Source organism: Manis pentadactyla, chromosome 2 (assembly GCF_030020395.1).
Source record: "Manis pentadactyla isolate mManPen7 chromosome 2, mManPen7.hap1, whole genome shotgun sequence".
NCBI lineage: Eukaryota > Metazoa > Chordata > Mammalia > Pholidota > Manidae > Manis > Manis pentadactyla.
The window spans coordinates 209,538,136-209,559,683 of record NC_080020.1 but is presented as its reverse complement, the minus strand read 5'-3'; the positions used below and the strand labels follow the sequence as shown (position 1 = coordinate 209,559,683).

General features: G+C 40.0%; 1 long non-coding RNA gene across 2 annotated transcripts; it reads left to right on the top strand.

Moving 5' to 3' along the window:
- Positions 1-1,769: 1,769 nt before the first annotated feature.
- On the top strand, positions 1,770-20,823 carry LOC118935414 (uncharacterized). 2 transcript variants are annotated; one of them, XR_008995884.1, is made up of 4 exons: positions 1,770-2,014; positions 2,297-2,490; positions 5,596-10,212; positions 18,389-20,822. It is a non-coding gene; the product is annotated as an uncharacterized LOC118935414 (long non-coding RNA). The 2 variants fall into 2 exon arrangements; XR_008995883.1 differs by having other exon boundaries at positions 2,297-10,212; positions 18,389-20,823.
- Positions 20,824-21,548: the final 725 nt, after the last annotated feature.

Below are 21,548 nucleotides of genomic sequence, written 5' to 3'. Positions count from 1 at the left end.
GGAATTGTTTTCTTAATTTCAATTCAGTTTACTTATTGCAGTTGTCTAGACATACAATTGTTTTGTATATTGATCTTTTATCATACAAACTTGCTGAACTAAAAGTTATAATACTTTTTAGTGGATTCCTTAAGATTTTCTATATGCAACAATATCATGTTATCCATAAATATGGTTTTACTCCTCCTTTTCCAATCTGGATAACTTTTATTTCATTTTCTTCCTTAATTGCCTTGGTTAGGCCCTACTTTACAATACTAAATAGAAGTGGTGAGAGCAGATATCATGTCCTGTTCCTGATTTTTAGGAAGAAAGTATTCAGTCTTTCACCATTAGGGCTGATTTAATGAAGGTTTTCATAAATGCCTTTTATCAGGTTGCAGATTAATTTCTATTCCTAGTTTCAGGTTTTTAACATAAAGGTATGTCAAATTTCGTCAAATGTTTTTTTGTGTGTCTATTGAGGTGATCATGTGGTTTTGTCTTTTATTCTATCAATATGAATGTGATATTTTAATTAATTCTCAGATGTTCAATGAATCTTCCATTCCTAAGACAAATCCCAGTTGGTCCTGGTATACAATCCTTTTTGTATGTTGCTGGATTCAGTCTGCTAGTATTGTGTTGAGGATTTTTGTGTCTATATTCATAAGAAATACTGATCTGTATTTTTCTTTTGATGTTTGTGTCTGCTTTTGGTATTAGAGTAGTACTGGCTGCAGAAAGTTAGTTGGGAAATATTCCTCCTCTTTTATTTTTGAAACAGTTTGTTAAGAACTGGTTTTAATTCTTCTTCAAGTGTTTGCTAGAATTTATCAAATTGCTCCTGGGCTTTTCTTTTAGGGGAGATAATTTTGATCACTGATTAAACTTTTTGCTAGGTGTAGGTCCGTCCAGCTTTTAAAAAGAGAAGACCTTTTCTCTTTTTGGCATGTACTCACCTTGGATGCACAATCCCAGCAGCCAGACGTGACTAGTCACTAGTGTCCCTAAGAGCAGGGAAAGACAGATGAGACTTGAGAAGGGCCAGGCAGGGCCTAGGACAAAGGCAGCTCTGGAGGTCGCCCACCTCTCAGCTGTAGGTGGCAGTAGATCTGGCTTCCATCAGGCACTGTGCCCCAGTGTGAGTCAGCTCTGGAATCTTCTACCCCTCATTTCTGCCCTGCAGGCACCCAGGGGTGCAGCTATAGCTCAGACTCCTCTCGGCTGTCCCTCCGTGGAAATCTTCCTGGAATCACCTTTGTAACCTGGGCTGCATGTCCTCCTGGCCTCTCTCCCCTCAGCAACCCCAGTGGTTTTCTCCAGACAACCTGCCTGGCAGTGCATTCCCATTGCAGGCTCTCTGCTGTCTGTCACTCTCCTGTTCACATTCCCTCTGAAAATGGATGCACCTCCTCCATTTAAGCTCTTCTTTCAGCTTGCATCCCCCTGCTCTCCTAGCATGTTACAGGAAATGCTAGGTTTGTGTATATGCCTCGAAGAGGCCCGGAGATCTGCCCTCATTCTACAGAAGTGAATTCTTCCCACCCATAGACGGATGGCCCTCCCCAGTCACAGCCCCACCCGGCAGGTGCATTCCACCACACCTGCATGAATCATAGCCTTCTCTACCAGCTCCTTCTGGTCTCCTTTTTCAAACATTAAAAACACTATTAATTGATCACTTGTTCTGTGGCAAGCCTGTCATCTAATTTCCTGAGAGCCATACTTCATCCCTGTGGTATGGATAAGGACGCTGTGGCTTGGACAGGTTAAGGGACTTGCCCAGAGTCCCTCCCAGTAGGGATTTCCCCCCCTGGTTCCTTCCCTTGTGGCTTTAATAGTTTCCTACAGATTATTCTGAGGCATAAAAATCCCAGAGCCTCTTAAGGCACATATGCAACAGGAAGTCATGTTGCTCCTGAGCAGGTGGAATGTTCTGCTCTTGGAAGAGAAAAAAGTCATTTCCTCTCACCATTTGGAGGCCAAAGAACAACAAAAGGAAGAAGAAGAATGAAACCCTAATGAGAAAATAGTAAGGAGGCAGGCTTTGGCCATTTCCTTTAAGACAGAAGTTCTTAACAGGTGGGATCTTGGGGGTGTTGTAAGTTCACCAAGATGTATACTGCTCCCATGGGTGGGCAGGGCACAGAGGCAAGAGCAATTGAAAAAAGGGGAATTGGTATGTACAGAACCTTCCCTCATAGGAGAACTGGATGGACACCTATTAGCCTCTGCTAAAATTTTAATGGCAAAAGGGAGTTGCCATTATTTCATTTATTCAATAAACATTTGTTAAATGCTTATCTTGTGCTAGGCATTGTGCTTAACTCTGGGAATATGGAGACGAATAACTTGCAGTGTTTGAGACTGCAGCTAGCTCAGAAGACAGATGTGAGCCCAGTTAACCCTATTGCAGTGAGGTAAGCAATCCAATGGAAGCTAGAACTCAGTGTTACAGGAACAAGAACGAACCAATTGATTCTGCCTGGCGGGGATATTGAATGGAAGGTGAGAGTGACCCGGGCAGAAGTCCCAGGGAGAAGGTGAAGTAACTGGGGTGGGATTGTATGGGTCTTAAACTTCACTAGGAAAAAGTAACAACACAGCCACTTCACCTGTCCCTTCCTTTTTGTCACAGAATGTGCATTTGGTCTTACAAACGAGCACTGGACTTGCCACGTTAGAACACCTACCTGGGTCCTCATTTCTGGCTCCTCCGCAGCCAGCTTTAAGACTTTGAACAAGTCTATGTCTCATGTAACTTTGTTTTCTCATCAGTAAAGGACCTCTGAGGTCCCTACTATGATGTCCATCCTTTCGATTTCCATTTTATCAAAATGTCTGCTCTTTCCCAGCCCAATTTCTTAGTCCTGTTAACTGTGGTCACATAAATGATTCATCTTTAGAATGCTTAACAAAGTCTTTTGGGGGCACAGCCAATATCTGGAAAAATCTCTAGAAAGCTGAGTGTTTTTGTATTCCATAGATGCATAAGAACAGGTGACTGCTCAAACAATATATGGGCTTTCTGCAAATAGAGCTTCAACATGTGAAAAGATGTCACATGAAAAAGATTGATTAGATTCTAAACATGGTGGAATTATGAAAAGAAATATAAACTTTTTGTTTGCCAATGTGAACAAGGAAGAATTTTTTTAAATATAATTTTAAATGTCTTAAGTTTCTGAATGATTTTTAAGAGATTTAAAGTTTTAGCCATCTATTGGTACAAATTTTTTACTGATGGTAACTTTTAAGAATCAGAGAGATCAAAAGTCTTGATCAGGACCTGCAGGTGAACATTCAAAAGATAAACCACATAAAAAAGTTGGCAGCTACAAGCTCAAGTTTCTCAATAAAACTTTAAAAAATTTTATTAGGAAGTGTTAGGAACATTCTTCAATATTTAATATTATACCTGCCACTTCATATTTTATATTCCTTAAAATGATTATGCTGTGCAAACAAATTTTAATTTTTTCCATCAAGCTCTGCTTAGAGGCCTCCAAACGCCTCCCTTTTACTCCAGCGTGCCCAATAAATATCCTGTGAAAGAGGCTTCTTGCCATCATGTGACAAACAATGGGAAGCATTAATCAGGGTACACACCTATGGGTGGAACCAATTATTTTATTTAGTAGTTGTCCTTTCCCCACTGACCTACAGGGACAGCCCTGTCATAAATCAAGTCTCTGCCTATGCATGGGTCTGTTTCTGAGCTCTGGTCTGCTCCATCATTTTTGATCTCCCTCTGTATCAGTATCATACTGTTTCCATCATTATAGCTTTTTCTTAAGCCTTCATTTCTGATAAGGTAAATTCCTCCACCTTTTTTTTCTTTTAGGACTGTGTCTACCCTTTGCTTTTTTGTTTGTCTTCTTAAATGAAGAGCCTTTATTTTTTGAGCAGTTTTAAATTGATTGAAAAACTGAGGGAAAAGATGGCGAGTTCCCATAGACTCCCCGACTCCCACTCCCACCCTCTGGTTCCCCTATTAACACCTTGCAGTAGTGCGGTGCATTTGTTACAGCTGACGAGCCATTACTGATCAATTTTTACTAAGTAAAGTCTGTGGCTCACACTTGGGGAAACCCTTTGTGTTATGCACTCTGTGGGTTTGGACAAATGTACGCTACCATGTTACAGTCATATATAGAATAGTCTCACTGCCCTAAATCCCCTGTGCTCCACCTATTCATCCCTCCCTCCTTTTCCCCCAAACCCTTGGTAACCACTGATCTTTTTACTGTCTCCATAGTTTTGCCTTCTCCACAATGTCATATGGCTGGAATCATATAGCATGTACAGTTTTCAGACTGACTTTTTTCACTTAATAATATGGATTTAAGATCCCTCTGTGTCTTTTTGCAGCTAGACAGCTCATTTCCACTTTTTTTTTTTTCTGAGTAATACTCCATTCTCTGGATGTACACCTTTTTTTTTATCCACTCACATATTGAAGGACATTTTGGTTGCCTCCACCTTTTGACAATTATAAACATTCACGTGCAGGTTTTGGGTAGATGTGTTTTTAATTCATTTGGGTTAATATTAAGGAGTGCAATTATTGGATCATATAGTAAGACTATGTTTAGTTTTGGAAGAAACCACCCAACTGTCTTCCAAAGTGGTTATAGTAGTTTGCATTCCCACCAGCAATGAATGAGAGGTATTGATGCTCTACCTCTTCACCAGAATTTGATGTCAGTGTTTTGGATCTTTGACATTCCTACAGGTGTTCAGTGGCATCTCATTGCTGTAATCGCAATTCTGTGACATATGATGTTGAATATTTCTTTTATACAGTTATTTGCCATTTGTATATCTTCTTTAGTGTTTACATCTTTATTTTTAAGTGAGTCAGTTGTCTTCTTATTGATTTATAAGACTTCTTTTTATATTTGGATGCTAGTCTTTTATCAGATACGTGTTTTGCAAAGATTTTTCTCCTAGTCTGTGATTTCTTTCCACTCTCTTAAACACTTTGCTTATATACATATATTTTTGGGGTCATTTTGTTAAGTTTAAAAAAACACCCTATTGGGATTTTGATCAGAATTACATTGATTATATAGATCAGTTTTGGGGGAAATAACATCATTTCAATATTGAGCCTTCATTTATTTAGCCTGACATTTATTTAGATTTTATTTAATGTCTGTCAACAAAATTGGAAATATTACCTTTTAAACAAGATTGTTTAATAGTTTCTGATGTCCATAAGTGTAACTGACTTTTACATATTGATCACTACCTTGCTAAACTGTCTTCTTAACTCAAACAATTTATCTTTAGATTATTTTGGGATTTTATTGTATCTTCTTTGAATATGTTTTTTCTTCTTTTCCAGTCCTCATATTTTACATTTTATTGTCTAGTGAGCTAGTTAAATATTGAATTGTGATAGCAGGCATCCTGATTTTAAAGAAAATCCTTTTATTGTTGGCCCCTTAAATATGATACACAATTAAGTGTCTTACTATATGCTTTGTGTGGTGAAGAATGTTCCTTCCTATTCCTAATTTGCTAGGGGCTTAATATGAATATGTGTTGAATTTTATTGAATTATTTTGGAGCTAAAGGGAAATTTCCTTTTGGTTTTGTTGCCTACAGAAACCTCATGCCACCCAAGAATAAACCTGTAAGGCTGGACATGCTCAAACTGGTTTTGTTTGGGAGGAATAGTGAATGGGTCATCCAAGAAACCAAGGCCACCTAGGATTATAAAAGGTTTTCATTGATTAATTGAAATAATAAAATCTTTTATTATTTCCCCTCTAAGCAGGCAACCAAGTTAGCCAATTACTGGAAATTATTACTTGACTTCTCTTGAGCAGTATGTAACTCCAGGCATACCTTGGTGTAAAATTAAAATCATGAGTGTATTTCCAGAGAGGTTTGCCTAGGAAACACTCAGTTCAGAGGCGTAGAATAGCCAATTCAGCATCCCTACATTTAGGAAGCTCAGTTATTTTATTTGTTCTGGCAGCATACATCCTTCATGCACCACACACTGTACCTGTATTAAAGTTGGAAGACCCAACAACAAGGAGAGGTGGTAAGGAAAGAAGCAGAAAACAGGAAGACAATAGTAAGATCCCCTAGTGGCAGAGCATAGCAGCCCCACACATTAGAGCAAAGTGGATGCAGCCCATCTACGAGCCAATGGGGGTATTGCTATAATCTTAGGGTCAACTTGTTTGTGTTAGAATCCATTAGTTTTTTTCCTGTTGTTTACTGTATACTAATACTCAGTGAAATGTTTATTTTTACTATGAGTGCAAAATAGGTGTTCCTTCATATTTATTTTCTTGGCTATGTTTTGTATCAAGTTTTTACTTGAGTCCTTTGGCTACTGTATAGAAAATTGTTCTTATGTATTCTGTCTCACTAGTTGACTTGTATTAGTTTTCATAAAAATTTATTCAAATTTCTTACATGTGATTTTCTTTCGGTTTCTAGTAGTCTTTGGAAGAGTATATTGAAATCTATACAGTATTCCATATAGGTTATGGGTTTTATTTACCAGTAAATTTGTTTTGTAGCCTAATCAGTACTGAAACTCACTAATATAGATACACTTATTTTTAACCATATGATTTTATATTTTTTTCAGAATTAGTAGAATATTGGTGCATAACCATAAATGGTGATCTGGACTCCTTTATGTAGTTTACTGTAGCTACAGAACCACTTAAAAATCTCTTTAAGATGAATGAGATGAAAATTATTTCAATTTTCTCTTCCATATTTCTCCCCAAATTTCCTTGTCAAACTTATCTGCCGGTGAATACAATATATATTGACCTTATATTGGATGCAACCACATGCTTTTATCTTTACACCCTTATGAATTATATACATTGAGCTTACACAGCATTCTCTGGAAGTATTTTTCTGGTCTAAGCCTGTCCCTGGAAGCCAGCCACCCAAATTAATGGGCACAAACAAAGCCCTGTGGTCTCCTGAACCCCTGCCCATCAGCACCTCTACACTGGCCTACAAACCTGCAGGAGAAAGGAAACAGAAATCTGGGCAATGTTTGTTCTTACTGTCAAGGAATGACTTCACTGCCAAAGGTTACGACTTTGGACAAGCTGGTGGGTGGGCTTGGATTTATACCACTGAAATATCAAACCTTGGTTACCAGGCCACATCATTAGTGCACAGAGAATGCTATATGTACATTTTTAAAGTAGGAAACATTAATGCTTTTATGAGCTTTGTATAAACTGCATGGTGTTTGTCAAGGCCAAAAAGTGTGCTTTATGTAAAACTTAGATGATACACTTAGGCCAATTTTTTTTCTTTTATTCTAAATCTTGTGATAATGTTCTTTTTTTTTCTCCAGTGGTTTGGCAAAGGCTCTTACTTGGTTAAAATCAGTGAGTTGGGATTTGATCAATTCCTTCTTTTGTTTCCAAGGACTCTAAATAGTCAATCTAGAAGCTCACAGTTGCAAGAGCACAGATTTATAATGACATGGGAATGTCTAGTTGGGATTGAAGGTGCGTCGCTGGCATTCACTCTCTGTAAGGGTGTGTATAAGGGGTGGGCTGTGGGGACCAGAGCAACAGATTTTTATGTCGTCAAGACACCAGCTTTAATGGGCCAGGTTCTCCCCATGTTGAGTATACTGCCAGAGTAAACTGGTTGCTGTGGAAGCCTGTAATCTTCTTTGGGACCGTAAGAGGACCATTTGAAGTTATTACTTTAAAATCAGGAAAACAGAATACAATTTTCACAAGGTAGCATTGCAGGTTAATCCCTAAACTCGCATGAATGGTATTTGGAGCTTTGCTGTGGAAAATAGGTGAACGATGGGCTTTGTACAATATTTGTCTGACAGCACCACCACTGGATGGCAGTAAAAATCCCTGGATTCCCCTCTATTCTTTTTTTTCTTCGCTCATTAGCTAGTCCTTCTTGTCCACTTGAAAAGGCCATGCTTTTAGAATTAACTTTTGCCAGAACACCTTTAATGTGAAAGGCATATGGCATTAGACTCAAGTTGAAAAATGAAGAAAAAAAAGGAAAGCCAATTATGTGTACTGTGATCAAAAAAGGATAGAAAAATCAGGATGACCACAAAATCAGGCAGTTTTGCCATTAGTTAAGGTCAATACTCAGTCACTATATCATTTCAAAATCAAATTAGGGCCAAAGTGATGAGAAATTGATGATACAAGAGGACTTCATACTTCCAAATATGAGGGAGAATGATGGTCTCGAAATAAGGACACAGGAGTTGTCTTTTCACTAGTTACCTTTAGAATTGAATGAAAGGTTATACAATCCCCAGGATAGACTTTCAAAAGAGGACTCACAGGCACTCAAAATTCTCCATATCCAAAATTGAATTCATTACCTTAACTTCCAAGATTACTCATTCATTAATTCAACAAATATAAAACACCTACAGACTGGGGCTGAGCGTTGGGAATACGACAGTACCCAAGACAGACAAGGCTCCTGCCTCTGTAGAGCGCAGATGCTCCCTGCCTTATCTAGTCATCAAACCCAGAATCTGAAAGTCACCCTTCTCTGCCCCTGCCTGCCATCTCCCACAGCCTATCAATAGCAGGTACTGTGGAGTCTGCATCCTAAACATCTCTGGATTCCATCCACATCTCATCTTTTTCATTTCCACTCCTCTAGTCTAAGCCACCTTCCTATTGCCAGTCTGCGCTAACTGGTTTTCCTCTTCTTATTCTTTCCTCTCTCCAATTCATTCTCTACCTAGTAGCCAGAGCGATTTCAGAAACATAGTCCTGATCAAGTCCCTCCCCTGCTTTAAGCCATCTGGTGGCTTTCCATTGTCTTCCCGCTAAATTTCAACATGTCCCCTGCTGACCTCCTCAGACACATCTCCTACCATGTTCCCTCTTGCTGTTTGCAGTCCAGTCACCAAACACCCCATCACACTAAACTGCTTCCAGTTCCATTACTGTAACTCACTCTTTCTTCCTTTCGGATTTTCCCACCACCTGTTCTTGCTGGGAATACTCCCCACCTTCTTCCCATCAGTACTCTGGCCTGAGTGTTCTCAGGTGCCTACTGAACTGTCACTTTTTCAGCGACACCTTCCTTGACCCAGTTAGCTAGGTTAGGCCCTCTTCGCATGCTTTCTCTTAGCACTCCACTACTTCCTCTCTCATCACACTCATCACACTTTATGGAAATTGCTTGTTTAATGTCAACCTTTCCCATGATGCTAATGGTCTCAACCTTGGGGAATTAAAAAAAAGAAAGAGAAATACTGATGCCAGCACCCTACCAAGTGAGTCAGAATCCCTGGGAATGGAAGGAGGTGTGGTCAGTTTATTTTTGTAACTTTTTATTTTGCTGTCAGATATACAGAAAAGTTGTAAGAAGAATATAAATAACTCCCTATACCTTTTACCCAGATTCACCAATTGTTTAGATTTTACCCTATTTTCTTTACCTTCCTCTCTCTGATTCTCTACCTCTCCATGTATAAGTTTTTCTAAATCTTTCTGGATTTAGTTGTACATATTGTGTGCTTTTACCCCTATTTACGTCAGTGTGTGTTTCCTAAGAACAAGGACATTCTCATATAAACACAGTATGTGGTAAAAAATCAGGAAATTTAACATTGATTCAAACCTATTATCTAATTCAGAGTTCATATTCAAGTGATCAGGTGTCCCAATAATGTTCTCATTAAAGGGATGTTTCCCAGGAAGCAGACTCTGGGCTGGGGATGAATGTGCAGGAATTTCTTTAGGGAGTGCTCTCAGGCTCAACACTTTGGAAGGGAAGAAAGAGAAGTAAGCTCTATTAGAAGAAGAAATGGGACTGTGATGTAGTCTCAAAAAAAGTCTAGGCCAACCCTTTGGGGCCCCTGAAGCTGTAATGGCCTCTTAAAGTTGTCCTGAGATAAGATGCGAGACCTGGAGCTTTATACTTTGTACATTGTACACTTTCTACATTGACCACTTATTGGATCTGGGCCGCCCTGGGGAAGGAAGCACGACTCTGTGCAAGACAGACCTCTACAGCTTAGGGCAACTTCTGTCAGCCAGTAGCACCCTCATTCGCTGGAGGAATGAGCCCTTCAGTCATACAAGGGTCATGGCGGTGCATTGCAGCTTCCACTGTGATCTCCGTTTGAACTGCTCTGATCCAGCTCTCTCTCCCTCTCAATTGTGGGAAAAGTTCCACCAAGATCCTGTTGGACCTCTTTTCTTAGGGGAAGTGGATAAGAAGGTTAGTAGGGAGGCTGAACCCCTCTTCCCCGCAGGGTCCTGGTGGAGCGCTGGGGTAGAGGCCGTAAGAATCGGGGACCTGGACGGGCGGAAGATGGCGGCGTGAGTAGAGCAGCAGAAATCTCCCAAAACCACATATATCTATGAAAATATAACAAAGACAACCCTTCCTAGAATAAAGACCAGAGGACACAGGACAATATCCAGACCACATCCGCACCTGAGAGAACCCAGCGCATCGTGAAGGGGGTAAGATACAAGCCCCGGCCCCGCGGGACCCGAGCGCCCCTCCCCCCAGCTCGCGGCGGGAGAAGAGCGGGCGGAGCGGGAGGGAGACGGAGCCCAGGACTGCCGAACACCCAGCCCCTGCCATCCGGGCCAGAGTGCAGGGCCCTCGATACTAGGAAAACAGGGCAGCAAGAACAGCAAGCAGGCACCGGTGGCCTGGTGCCGGAGGACACCAGAAAAACGAGCGATCATTTTTTTTTTTTCCTGTTTTGTTTTGGCGAGCGCTTTTTGGAAGTCTTAAAGGGATAGGGACCCCAATACTAGGGAAACAGGGCAGCAAGACCGGTGAGCAGATGCCTGAGGCTGGCGCCGGAGAATAAAGAAAAACGAGCGGACAACTTTTTTTTTTTTTAATAAAAAAAATTTTTTTTTTTTTTACATTAAAAAAATTTTTTTTTTTGTGGTCATTGTTTTGTTTTGGCGGGTGCTTTTTGGAAGTCTTAAAGGGGCAGGGTGGGACACTTAATCCAGAGGTAGAGAATCCAGGGATCTCTGGGCACCCTAACCCCTGGGCTGCAGGGAGCAGGGAGGCCCCTTACGGAGATAAATAGCCTCCAGGCCGCTCCCCCTCCAACGCGACTCCACCACTTTGGAGTAGCTGCCCGAGCCAGGCCACGCCCACAGCAACAGCGGAGATTAACTCCATAGCAACCGGGCAGGAAGCAGAAACCCTGTCTGCGTGCAGCTGCCCAGGACAAGCCACTAGAGGTCGCTGTTCTCCCAGGAGAGAAGGGCCACAAACCAACAAGAAGGGAAGTTCTTCCAGCCGTCACTCGTCCCAGCTCTGCAAACTATTCCTATCACCATGAAAAGGCAAAGCTACAGGCAGACAAAGATCACAGAGACAACACCAGAGAAGGAGACAGACCTAACCAGTCTTCCTGGCAAAGAATTCAAAATAAGAATCATAAACATGCTGACAGAGATGCAGAGAAATACGCAAGAGAAATGGGATGAAGTCCGCAGGAAGATCACGGATGCCAGAAAGGAGATTGCAGAAATGAAACAAACTCTGGAAGGGTTTATAAGCAGAATGGATAGGATGCAAGAGGCCATTGATGGAATTGTAACCAGAGAACAGGAATGCATAGAAGCTGACATAGAGAGTGACAAAAGGATCTCCAGGAATGAAACAATATTAAGAGAACTGTGTGACCAATCAAAAAGGAACAATATCCGTATTATAGGGGTTCCAGAAGAAGAAGAGAGGGGAAAAGAGATGGAAAGTATCTTAGAAGAAATAATAGCTGAAAACTTCCCCAAACTGGGGGAGGAAATAACCGAACAGACCATGGAAATACACAGAACCCCCAACAGAAAGGATCCAAGGAGGACAACACCAAGACACATAATAATTAAAATGGCAAAGATCAAGGACAAGGAAAGAGTTTTAAAGGCAGCTAAAGAAAAAAAGGTCACCTATAAAGGAAAACCCATCAGGCTAACATCAGACTTCTCAACAGAAACCCTACAGGCCAGAAGAGAATGGCATGATATATTTAATACAATGAAACAGAAGGGCCTTGAACCAAGGATACTGTATCCAGCACGACTATCATTCAAATATGACAGTGGGATTAAACAATTCCCAGACAAACAAAAGCTGAGGGAATTTGCTTCCCACAAACCACCTCTACAGAACATCTTACAGGGACTGCTCTAGATGGGAGCACTCCTAGAAAGAGCACAGCACAAAACACCCAACATATGAAGAATTGAAGAGGAGGAATAAGAAGGGAGAGAAGAAAAGAATCTCCAGACAGTGTATATAACAGCTCAATAAGCGAGCTAAGTTAGGCAGTAATATACTAAAGAGGCTAACCTTGAACCTTTGGTAACCACGAATTTAAAGCCTGCAATGGCAATAAGTACATATCTTTCAATAGTCACCCTAAATGTTAATGGGCTGAATGCACCAATCAAAAGACATAGAGTAATAGAATGGATAAAAAAGCAAGACCCATCTATATGCTGCTTACAAGAAACTCACCTCAAACCCAAAGACATGTACAGGCTAAAAGTCAAGGGATGGAAAAACATATTTCAAGCAAACAACAGCGAGAAGAAAGCAGGGGTTGCAGTACTAATATCAGACAAAATAGACGTCAAAACAAAGAAAGTAACAAGAGATAAAGAAGGACACTACATAATGATAAAGGGCTCAGTCCAACAAGAGGATATAACCATTCTAAATATATATGCACCCAATACAGGAGCACCAGCATATGTGAAACAAATACTAACAGAACTAAAGGGGGAAATGGACTGCAATGCATTCATTCTAGGAGACTTCAACACACCACTCACCCCAAAGGATAGATCCACTGGGCAGAAAATAAGTAAGGACATGGAAGCACTGAACAACACAGTAGAGCAGATGGACCTAATAGACATCTATAGAACTCTACATCCAAAAGCAACAGAATATACATTCTTCTCAAGTGCACATGGAACATTCTCCAGAATAGACCACATACTAGGCCACAAAAAGAGCCTCAGAAAATTCCAAAAGATTGAAATCCTACCAACCAACTTTTCAGACCACAAAGGCATAAAACTAGAAATAAACTGTACAAAGAAAGCAAAGAGGCTCACAAACGCATGGAGGCTTAACAACACACTCCTAAATAATCAATGGATCAATGACCAAATCAAAATGGAGATCCAGCAATATATGGAAACAAATGACAACAACAACACTAAGCCCCAACTTCTGTGGGACACAGCAAAAGCAGTCTTAAGAGGAAAGTATATAGCAATCCAAGCATATTTAAAAAAGGAAGAACAATCCCAAATGAATGGTCTAATGTCACAATTATCAAAATTGGAAAAAGAAGAACAAATGAGGCCTAACGTCAGCAGAAGGAGGGACATAATAAAGATCAGAGAAGAATTAAATAAAACTGAGAAGAATAAAACAATAGCAAAAATCAATGAAACCAAGAGCTGGTTCTTCAAGAAAATAAACAAAATAGATAAGCCTCTAGCCAGACTTATTAAGAAGAAAAGAGAGTCAACACAAATCAACAGTATCAGAAATGAGAAAGGAAAAATCACGACGGACCCCACAGAAATACAAAGAATTATTAGAGAATACTATGAAAACCTTTATGCTAACAAGCTGGGAAACCTAGGAGAAATGGACAACTTCCTAGAAAAATACAACCTTCCAAGATTGACCCAGAAAGAAACAGAAAATCTAAACAGACCAATTACCAGCAACGAAATTGAAGCAGTAATCAAAAAACTACCAAAGAACAAAACCCCCGGGCCAGATGGATTTACCTCGGAATTTTATCAGACATACAGGGAAGACATAATATCCATTCTCCTTAAAGTTTTCCAAAAAATAGAGGAGGAGGGGATACTCCCAAACTCATTCTATGAAGCTAACATCACTCTAATACCAAAACCAGGCAAAGACCCCACCAAAAAAGAAAACTACAGACCAATATCCCTGATGAAGGTAGATGCAAAAATACTCAACAAAATATTAGCAAACCGAATTCAAAAATACATCAAAAGGATCATACACCATGACCAAGTGGGATTCATCCCAGGGATGCAAGGATGGTACAACATTCGAAAGTCCATCAACATCATCCACCACATCAACAAAAAGAAAGACAAAAACCACATGATCATCTCCATAGATGCTGAAAAAGCATTTGACAAAGTTCAACATCCATTCATGATAAAAACTCTCAGCAAAATGGGAATAGAGGGCAAGTACCTCAACATAATAAAGGCCATCTATGAAAAACCCACAGCCAATATTATATTGAACAGCGAGAAGCTGAAAGCATTTCCTCTGAGATCGGGAACTAGACAGGGATGCCCACTCTCTCCACTGTTATTTAACATAGTACTGGAGGTCCTAGCCCTGGCAATCAGACAAAACAAAGAAATACAAGGAATCCAGATTGGTAAAGAAGAAGTTAAACTGTCACTATTTGCAGATGACATGATACTGTACATAAAAAACCCTAAAGACGCCACCCCAAAACTACTAGAACTGATATCGGAATACATCAAAGTTGCAGGATACAAAATCAACACACAGAAATCTGTGGCTTTCCTATACACTCACAATGAACCAACAGAAAGAGAAATCAGGAAAACAACTCCATTCACAATTGCATCAAAAAAAATAAAATACCTAGGAACAAACCTAACCAAAGAAGTGAAAGACTTACACTCTGAAAACTACAAGTCACTCTTAAGAGAAATTAAAGGGGACACTAACAGATGGAAACTCATCCCATGCCTGTGGCTAGGAAGAATTAATATCGTCAAAATGGCCATCCTGCCGAAAACAATATACAGATTTGATGCAATCCCTATGAAACTACCAGCAACATTCTTCAATGAACTGGAACAAATAATTCAAAAATTCATATGGAAACACCAAAGACCCCGAATAGCCAAAGCAATCCTGAGAAAGAAGAATAAAGTAGGGGGGATCTCACTCCCCAACTTCAAGCTCTACTATAAAGCCATAGTAATCAAGACAATTTGGTACTGGCACAAGAACAGGGCCACAGACCAATGGAACAGACTAGAGAATCCAGACATTAACCCAGACATATAGGTCAATTAATATTTGATAAAGGAGCCATGGACATACAATGGCAAAATGACAGTCTCTTCAGCAGATGGTGCTGGCAAAACTGGACAGCTACATGTAGGAGAATGAAACTGGACCATGGTCTAACCCCATATACAAAAGTAAACTCAAAATGGATCAAAGACTTGAATGTAAGTCATGAAACCATTAAACTCTTGGAAGAAAACATAGGCAAAAACCTCTTAGACATAAACATGAGTGACCTCTTCTTGAACATATCTCCCCGGGCAAGGAAAACAACAGCAAAAATGAACAAGTGGGACTACATTAAGCTGAAAAGCTTCTGTACAGCAAAAGACACCATCAATAGAACAAAAAGGAACCCTACAGTATGGGAGAATATATTTGAAAATGACACATCCGATAAAGGTTTGACGTCCAGAATATATAAAGAGCTCACACGCCTCAACAAACAAAAAACAAATAACCCAATTAAAAAGTGGGCAGAGGAACTGAACAGACAGTTCTCCAAAAAAGAAATACAGATGGCCAACAGACACATGAAAAGATGCTCCACATCGCTAATTATCAGAGAAATGCAAATTAAAACTACAATGAGGTATCACCTCACACCAGTAAGGATGGCTGCCATCCAAAAGACAAACAACAACAAATGTTGGCGAGGCTGTGGAGAAAGGGGAACCCTCCTATACTGCTGGTGGGAATGTAAGTTAGTTCAACCATTGTGGAAAGCAGTATGGAGGTACATCAAAATGCTCAAAACAGACTTACCATTTGACCCAGGAATTGCACTCCTAGGAATTTACCCTAAGAATGCAGCAATCAAGTATGAGGAAGATCAGTGCACCCCTATGTTTATCACAGCACTATTTACAATAGCCAAGAATTGGAAGCAACCTAAATGTCCATTGATAGATGAATGGATAAAGAAGATGTGGTACATATACACAATGGAATACTACTCAGCCATAAGAAAAGGGCAAATCCTACCATTTGCAGCAACATGGATGGAGCTGGAGGGTATTATGCTCAGTGAAAAAAGCCAAGTGGAGAAAGAGAAATACCAAATGATTTCACTTATCTGTGGAATATAAGAACAAAGGAAAAACTGAAGGAACAAAACAGCAGCAGAATCACAGAATTCAAGAATGAACTAACAGGTACCAAAGGGAAAGGGACTGGGGAGGATGGGTGGGTAGGGAGGGATAACGGGGGTGAGAAGTAGGTGGGTATTAAGATTAGCATGCATGGGGGGGTAGGAGAAAAGGGAAGGCTGTACAACACAGAGAAGGCAAGTAGTGATTCTACAACATTTTGCTATGCTGATGGACAGTGCCTGTAAAGGGGTTTATAGGGGGGACCTGGTATAGGGGAGAGCCTAGTAAACATAATATTCGTCATGTAAATGTAGATTAGTGATACCCAAAAAAAAAAAGGCAGTTCCTGTGTGGTAACCTCCAATGAGTTCTACGCAAGGGTATAAAGGGCATATAAAAGTGTAGGCAAAGGGTCTGTTTGTGTTTATATAGAGGATCAAAGCCTAATTGGGCTATCCCGAAAATGAACTAAGATACGATATGAAAAAGAACTTCCAACATCAGCACCCTCTGGAAGACTCATGCCAGAAGATGATCATCAAAAAACCCCAACAAAGATCCACGCACTGCTACAGCTGTAGATGCACTCATCCCACCAGTTCCTGGGATTGCCATGGGAATGAGGAAGGAGATATCTAAGCTGGCCTGTGCATACAGTAAAACAACAAATTTGACTGGATCTATAGTGTTGGAACTCAATCAAGAATTAGGAGAAGTGCAAATTGTAGCACTCCAAAATCTTACAACTACAGACTATTTACTGTTAAAAGAACATAAGGGATGTGAACATTCCCCAGGAATGGGTTGTTTTAATTTGTCTGATTTCTCTCAGACTGTTCAAGTTCAGTTGGACAATATCCACCATATCATAGATAAGTTTTCACAAATGCCTAAGGTGCCTAACTGGTTTTCTTGGTTTCACTGGAGATGGCTGGTAATTACAGGTATGCTTTGGTTATGTAACTATACTCCTATTATGTTAATGTGTGTGCGCAATTTAATTAGTAGTTTAAAACCTATACATGCTGAAGTTACTCTACAAGAAGATATGTCAAAGAAATAATCAATCTTCCCATGTTTTCTGCCGCCTGCTACTTCTATAGCTTTTCTTCTTCCTTCCTAATTACAACCCTTAAATAGAATTCGTGCCTCATATCAAATTTACCGAGTATCATAATTCTTCCAAGTGGTAAAGATACCTCAAGACAAATTCTGGGCATAGAAGTTACAGGGCATAAATATGCAAAGAAATAAAAAGCTAACCATTTCAAACAATAAGGCTTCTCTCTCACTTACCAACTTTACATTTCCCTGTATGGCCCCGGAAGATGACTGGTTAGCCAGAGACGGGTAAGATTCCTCAAGGGAGGAACAACCTAAGACAGGCACAGTCGCAGGGGGGTCATCAGGTGAGAAATTGGGGATCAACAGAGGTGAGGCTTAGAACCTCACCCCCCCTGTTCTGAGAGAAATCTTCTGCATACATAGATGTTTTATTGCCCTGGTCTAGCTTGCATTAACACATAGTCTACAGGCACACACCTGATCATCTACATTTGCTCTCTTACAACACTAAACTATGTTTTCTACCTTTATCTTGTATCTACCTACCACTTCAGCATTTTATTAAAAATAATAATAATAAAGAGAGAAATGTGGTATCCACATATAAATCAAGTATAAAAATCAAATGAGTATTCATATTTGAACTGACTGTTTATAGTTCATAATGCATGAGCAAAACCGAAGGTGTCTGTGATGGCTGCCCTTGTACTGTTCACCATGTAAGAACTTATTCACTATGTAAGAATTTGTTCCCCATGTAAGAACTTGTTCGTTATGCCTCAGAAGATTGGAGACTGACGAAAATTAGGGTTGGGGTGGATTTATGATTGTGCATTGAGCATTGACTCCCCTATACAGAATTTTATTGTTGTTAACAACCATTTGATCAATAAATATGAGAGATGCCCTCACACACACACAAAAAAAAATAAGTACACACTTCCAATGGTAAAATAATAAGTAACCGGGATGTAATGAATATAGTCAAGATATTGTAACAGCTTGGTATGGTGATAGCTGGTACCTAGAATTGTCATGTATATAAATGTTGAATCACTATGTTGTACACCTGAAACTAATGTAATGTAATACTGTGTGTCAACTACCCTTCAATAAAAAATAATTATCTAAAAAAGAAGGTTAGTAGGATAAATTACAGCCCCAGCTGTAAGCAGTTGGAGCCCAAACAGCTGGAGACACAACAGATACTCACCCTCTACTACCCGTTCTGGATTGCCCATTCTCTGCCACCATCTTTGCTGAGCCGATGGCTTCCCTTTGGCATAACCCAGATTCTCATTGCTGAGGCCTCTGAGCTCCTGATCTTCTTGCCCTTCTTAAGCATTACTACTGTATTTGTCCATTTATCATCAAGATGAGCAAGGAAATACCCTGGTGGATGACCAGGTTGCCATCGCAACCTTCTCTGTCCCACTACATAGCAGCAGCCCTCCGCCTTCTGATCATCAGTGTCCTCACGGCCAGCTTCCGGGTGACAGGTTCAGAATCCCATACAGGCATCTGTTTTCTTGGACCACTGCTGCCATTGTTGCACGTTGGGTTTCCTGAGTAGCAGACTGAGATGGAGATCAGCACAGAGGAATTGAATTAGGGAGTATTCCTGGGACCAGTGCCTGCAACAGGGACAGAAAGGAAGCAATATTGGGTAGAAGAAGGAAATGGATTATGATGCAATCTCAACAGACTCCCATCTTTTTACAATCTTGTAAACTTCTGCTGTTTAAACATTTCATTAAATCTAACCACATCAGGAACACTAGACAGTATCATGTGCATTTCCAGCATTAACTTCTTTGCTGCACTACCTCACCGAAAAACGAAACACTAGATGAACATCACAGAGGTGAACATTCCCTCCCAAGGTTTCCCGAACGCCTCCGTTCTTTTCCTCTACAGGAATACCTTTTATTTTTCTGAATCCAGTGGTTGCACTTGGACAGTTTTACCAAAAAATACTGTTTTTATTTATGAAATCATTTATTACTGGGATATTCTTTGGTAGGATTTTCAGTAGGATTTTTCTTTAAAATGTTTCACAAAAAAGCAGTACTTTAGGAATATAACTACTGAAATAGACTCTAACAAATCCCATAAGCTGAGACATGTTACAAACATTTGTACTTTCATCCAAATGCATGGCCAATAGTGAGTAATCCATTTTAATATTTGTTCATATCTTCAGCAATGCTTTCTGTGAGACTTGCCCAAGAGTTTGCTAACAAATAATGCCTTTTAATTTGTTGGTCTTTTGTTTTATAATTATTTCAATGATTTTTTTTAGTATGGCAGGAAGAACCAGAGACCCTGAAGGGTTTGTGGCTTTTGTTCTCTCATTGTGACGTGAAAAACCTCAAAAGAAGCTTCTGAGCAATTGTCTGTAGGTTTCATGAGATTTGTCAAGAACTGGATTTGTTCCACTTAACTTAAAATATCTCTGAAAAACCGCTGAAGTGTGTCTTTCTGTTCAGGATGTTTAGCTTTAAAGTATCTTGTTAATGACTAGACTTCATATTATTACTAGTTAGTATCTCAAGACTTAATACGGTAGCAACTAGGGAGAATTTTATCATTAGTGGCAGCGGATGTAAATCCATATTTCAAATGGTCTTCTTGATGATTTTAGGTTTGGAGGGGCTACTTCTTGCTGGTCTAACTATATTATTATTTTTTTACCATAAGGTAACTGATGAAGAGTTTGTATTCGGAATAGAAAGGTTTGCTCTGCCATTTTCTTTAGGTTTGTCTTTCTGTGGTATTTCTTTTACCTGCTATTTTTTTTTTTTTTTTGCAGAAATCTTTTAAAACCATCTTTTCCCAATATGAGCGCTAACTTAGTTAAAGTGAGATAATACCTAAAAATCCTCTTACTGGGTACACATTAATGGAAATGTCTGAAGACTTGCTAGAAGCGATCAGTTGACAGAGCCAGCATTCTCATACTCTAGGCGCTTTTTTCTCCATAGAATATCTTAAATTTATGGAGGCTTGGGAATTGTAATTATAGCAATTAGCTTACCCTGATTGAGATAACATCAGTAACAAGTTTGAAAACTATGTGCTCCTAGTAAGCCCTGTTTCCCTTTCCACATCATCAATGCAGAATTTTACCTTTGCTCCAATTAGTTTCACCTTGTGTCATTTGTCCCTTTACTTTTAGCCTGTCAAGATCTTTTGAGATCCCAGTTCTGATAGCCAACGTGGTGGCTATCGTTTTCCAGTTTGCATACCCTCTGCATCTTTATTCAAGACATTAATATAAATTTTAAGGAGGCTATCTCTTTAAGACAAAAGCTAAACAGAACAATAAAACAACTTCCTTTTGTTCCTTTTCCTTGTTGGGATGACAATGGCAGGATGATTCAGTCTGTGTTCCGCACAGAGTTTCCTGCCAGGGGACTACTGCGCTTCAGAATCAGGCAACGTGAGTCAAACGGCATTTAGAGCTCTTTGTTCTCAATCTCCTGCTGCAGATCAGAGCTAGAGATCTTCAGAATCCCTCCCCATGTTCCTAATTCCTGTACACTCCCATTTTTTTACAATTTCTTGTGATGCCCTTCTAAGAGAGACATCTGAATAAAAAGTCTTTTTCACATTGACCTTTTACTTATTTCCTTTTTTTCCCAACTAGACAGCAAGACTTCATCTTTTTCATTGAAATGCCAGATTATCCAAACAGTGTGAAGCCAGTGAGAGAGAAGGAAGAAAGGAAGATTCTAGAATGACACTGGATTTCTGGGGTTGGTGGCTGCAGTGAAGGAAGCTAGTGTTTCATGTGTACTTTCCATGGGGGAAATGGAAAGAAAAAGAGATCAAATCCAATCTTGAACAAGGTAAGTTTGAGGTGCCTGGGATCATCCACATGAAAATGCTGGGAATCCACGGGGTGGACTAGTCTGGAGCTGAGAAGCCACTGGAATTAGTACTCTGTGATGCTTCGATAGTAATTCTGAGGACGCATCGAATAAGTGCTCTCACAACTTTGGTCTCAGGACATTCCTGGTCCTTGGAGTAGACATGGTGGGCCAATAAAAGCCATGAGGCAAAAGTACCTCTTTTCCATATATATCTGAATTTATGGCCATTACAACAAATTAGGAATCATTTTGCAAGCTGCTCTTGGGAATCATCACCCCAAATCTGGACAAGTCATATCCACTTTGCTTGGGATTTTTAAGCCAGCCCTACGCACCCTACTGAGTGGGTAGGGCTGTTTACCGTCACAGCAGCATAGCCCTTGCAGGGTGGGATGAGTGATGATGAACTGTCTTCATAGCAATC